Genomic DNA, 4,902 nt, shown 5'->3' with positions numbered 1-4,902 from the left:
ATTTGTTTCTCTGGTTCCCCCTGTTTCTCTTCAACCTTCTTTGTTGCTTCCACAATTGGGATTTCTCCCAGAGTCTCTTCAAGTCTTGGTATCGTATCTTCCAATTTCCTGTTGACATTTGTGTTGCTAGTGTTACCTATGAGTGATGAAGACGGTGGTGTGAGGACGTGCACAACCGCCGGAGGGGTTCGCGCCGCCTGTTTGCGTGGCCGGCCGCGTCCCATTCGCCCTAAATCGTCTGAGCGTTCTTTGCCCTACCAACAACTTAAGGCTCAACGTGTTGAATCCCCCCCAAATTGGTCTTGACCAATCTAGTTCAAGATTCGGTGTAATGTTTGAGGATATTAAAAAGTATAATCTAATGAAAATTGAGTTAAGAGTTCACTCTAGCGATTTCCGGGGTGATTTCCGGCGACTGTAAACAAGCTTGATTTCTGCTCTAACGACGACAGGTTCAACCAAGTCTCTATTTATAGAGAAAAAAAAATCATGAATTTTGGTTAAAAAAAAAAATTAATTTGCAACGAAATAATTGAGTTCAAAGTATTAAATGGATAAAAATCTGGCCAGCCAATCAAGACCAGCCACGTGGCTGCACTTATCCCCTTTCTCTTTCTCTCTCCGCGTGCAAAACTGGCCCACTCTCACTGCCAGCGCGTGGCCCACACGCGCCAGTCTTGAACCAACCAGCCGCTGCCACGTCAGCCCCTGCGTCAGTTTACATGGTGTTGAGTTTTCTTAACATCTCTCTCCTCCAACACACACTCAACACTACACTACACACCCCATTGCACATGATTTTGTGGTGTTGAGTTCAAATAAACCCACCATTGCACATGGTCTAATAATTAGTTAGGGGCAATTTTGACAAAATTATAATTATTACCACGTTGAAATTTGAAAGTGACAATTAAATTGAAACAAATTTTTTTCATAAAAGTGATACTCATAAAGGAACGGAGGGAGTAATTCTTTTGTGCCTGTCTAAAAGATTCTCTGCTATGCTTTTGTTCGATCATGTCAATCACATGACCTTTTAGAAAATTAGTTACGTCTAAAGTTTGTATCACTTAGTTCGGTTTCATTGAAATTCAATACTTTCACAGTTATACGTTTGTACCTTGTATCTCGTACTACATAATGGTATCTTCTATTTTTCTTGAACATCAGAGGCTGACATCATGAGTTGGAAGAAAAGAATATAAGCTTTGGGTCATCAGAACTTCAAGAGTCTTGAGCACTTGGTCTTCAGTACCCTTTGTCTTCAGAAATATGAATTTTCAGAGCTTGAAGCCCTCAGAGTCTTCAGAGTTGCGTCTTCAGAGTCTTCAGCACCCGGTCTTCAGATTGGTTTCTTCAGACTCCGTATCAGAGTGACAACTCCAGAGTCTTCTGAAGCATTTCTCTATTGTTCATCAGAACTTGTGTAGCGCAGAAGCGGAACTTGGTATCTTCTGATATGTTGGACACGTCTTTCATCAGATTCAGAACCTCTTTGTTAAAGCTCAAAGCAACAAACATTAGAGTATCACAATTTTTCATACAAACATACTCATTGTTATCATCAAAACTGAGAGATAAATTGTAGAACCAAATATTGTTCTAACAATATGGAGAGAAAGAGAGTACATCATGGTGTATAGTTGTTTGACTTTATCATCCTTGCGGAAGCCTACTCCACTCTCTAATAGTTTCCCATTGAAAGTTGTTCTTCCACTATGTTTTGAAAAATACTACATGACAATCACACAATCCTCAATAATGTAGAGAGGGGGGTAAAGAAGATCGTGAGGTGACAGTGTCAGGAACGCCGAAGGCTCGGGCTGTTACAGTAGTGGAACAAAATATTCGTTTGTACCTTGTATCTCGTACTACATAATGGTATCTTCTATTCTTCTTGAACATCAGAGGCTGACATCATGAGTTGGAAGAAAAGAATATAAGCTTTGGGTCTTCAGAACTTCAAGAGTCTTGAGCACTTGGTCTTCAGTACCCTTTGTCTTCAGAAATATGAATTTTCAGAGCTTCAAGCCCTCAGAGTCTTCAGAGTTGCGTCTTCAGAGTCTTCAGCACCCGGTCTTCAGATTGGTTTCTTCAGACTCCGTATCAGAGTGACAACTCCAGAGTCTTCTGAAGCATTTTTCTATTGTTCATCAGAACTTGTGTAGCGCAGAAGCGGAACTTGGTATCTTCTGATATGTTGGACACGTCTTTCATCAGATTCAGAACCTCTTTGTTAAAGCTCAAAGCAACAAACATTAGAGTATCACAATTTTTCATACAAACATACTCATTGTTATCATCAAAACTGAGAGATAAATTGTAGAACCAAATATTGTTCTAACAATATGGAGAGAAAGAGAGTACATCATGGTGTATAGTTGTTTGACTTTATCATCCTTGCGGAAGCCTACTCCACTCTCTAATAGTTTCCCATTGAAAGTTGTTCTTCCACTATGTTTTGAAAAATACTACATGACAATCACACAATCCTCAATAATGTAGAGAGGGGGGTAAAGAAGATCGTGAGGTGACAGTGTCAGGAACGCCGAAGGCTCGGGCTGTTACAGTAGTGGAACAAAATATTCGTTTGTACCTTGTATCTCGTACTACATAATGGTATCTTCTATTCTTCTTGAACATCAGAGGCTGACATCATGAGTTGGAAGAAAAGAATATAAGCTTTGGGTCTTCAGAACTTCAAGAGTCTTGAGCACTTGGTCTTCAGTACCCTTTGTCTTCAGAAATATGAATTTTCAGAGCTTCAAGCCCTCAGAGTCTTCAGAGTTGCGTCTTCAGAGTCTTCAGCACCCGGTCTTCAGATTGGTTTCTTCAGACTCCGTATCAGAGTGACAACTCCAGAGTCTTCTGAAGCATTTTTCTATTGTTCATCAGAACTTGTGTAGCGCAGAAGCGGAACTTGGTATCTTCTGATATGTTGGACACGTCTTTCATCAGATTCAGAACCTCTTTGTTAAAGCTCAAAGCAACAAACATTAGAGTATCACAATTTTTCATACAAACATACTCATTGTTATCATCAAAACTGAGAGATAAATTGTAGAACCAAATATTGTTCTAACAATATGGAGAGAAAGAGAGTACATCATGGTGTATAGTTGTTTGACTTTATCATCCTTGCGGAAGCCTACTCCACTCTCTAATAGTTTCCCATTGAAAGTTGTTCTTCCACTATGTTTTGAAAAATACTACATGACAATCACACAATCCTCAATAATGTAGAGAGGGGGGTAAAGAAGATCGTGAGGTGACAGTGTCAGGAACGCCGAAGGCTCGGGCTGTTACAGTAGTGGAACAAAATATTCGTTTGTACCTTGTATCTCGTACTACATAATGGTATCTTCTATTCTTCTTGAACATCAGAGGCTGACATCATGAGTTGGAAGAAAAGAATATAAGCTTTGGGTCTTCAGAACTTCAAGAGTCTTGAGCACTTGGTCTTCAGTACCCTTTGTCTTCAGAAATATGAATTTTCAGAGCTTCAAGCCCTCAGAGTCTTCAGAGTTGCGTCTTCAGAGTCTTCAGCACCCGGTCTTCAGATTGGTTTCTTCAGACTCCGTATCAGAGTGACAACTCCAGAGTCTTCTGAAGCATTTTTCTATTGTTCATCAGAACTTGTGTAGCGCAGAAGCGGAACTTGGTATCTTCTGATATGTTGGACACGTCTTTCATCAGATTCAGAACCTCTTTGTTAAAGCTCAAAGCAACAAACATTAGAGTATCACAATTTTTCATACAAACATACTCATTGTTATCATCAAAACTGAGAGATAAATTGTAGAACCAAATATTGTTCTAACAATATGGAGAGAAAGAGAGTACATCATGGTGTATAGTTGTTTGACTTTATCATCCTTGCGGAAGCCTACTCCACTCTCTAATAGTTTCCCATTGAAAGTTGTTCTTCCACTATGTTTTGAAAAATACTACATGACAATCACACAATCCTCAATAATGTAGAGAGGGGGGTAAAGAAGATCGTGAGGTGACAGTGTCAGGAACGCCGAAGGCTCGGGCTGTTACAGTAGTGGAACAAAATATTCGTTTGTACCTTGTATCTCGTACTACATAATGGTATCTTCTATTCTTCTTGAACATCAGAGGCTGACATCATGAGTTGGAAGAAAAGAATATAAGCTTTGGGTCTTCAGAACTTCAAGAGTCTTGAGCACTTGGTCTTCAGTACCCTTTGTCTTCAGAAATATGAATTTTCAGAGCTTCAAGCCCTCAGAGTCTTCAGAGTTGCGTCTTCAGAGTCTTCAGCACCCGGTCTTCAGATTGGTTTCTTCAGACTCCGTATCAGAGTGACAACTCCAGAGTCTTCTGAAGCATTTTTCTATTGTTCATCAGAACTTGTGTAGCGCAGAAGCGGAACTTGGTATCTTCTGATATGTTGGACACGTCTTTCATCAGATTCAGAACCTCTTTGTTAAAGCTCAAAGCAACAAACATTAGAGTATCACAATTTTTCATACAAACATACTCATTGTTATCATCAAAACTGAGAGATAAATTGTAGAACCAAATATTGTTCTAACAATATGGAGAGAAAGAGAGTACATCATGGTGTATAGTTGTTTGACTTTATCATCCTTGCGGAAGCCTACTCCACTCTCTAATAGTTTCCCATTGAAAGTTGTTCTTCCACTATGTTTTGAAAAATACTACATGACAATCACACAATCCTCAATAATGTAGAGAGGGGGGTAAAGAAGATCGTGAGGTGACAGTGTCAGGAACGCCGAAGGCTCGGGCTGTTACAGTAGTGGAACAAAATATTCGTTTGTACCTTGTATCTCGTACTACATAATGGTATCTTCTATTCTTCTTGAACATCAGCGGCTGACATCATGAGTTGGAAGAAAAGAATATAAGCTTTGG

This window comes from Vicia villosa, linkage group LG5 (genome assembly GCF_029867415.1).
Source record: "Vicia villosa cultivar HV-30 ecotype Madison, WI linkage group LG5, Vvil1.0, whole genome shotgun sequence".
NCBI lineage: Eukaryota > Viridiplantae > Streptophyta > Magnoliopsida > Fabales > Fabaceae > Vicia > Vicia villosa.
This window is presented reverse-complemented; position numbering follows the sequence as displayed.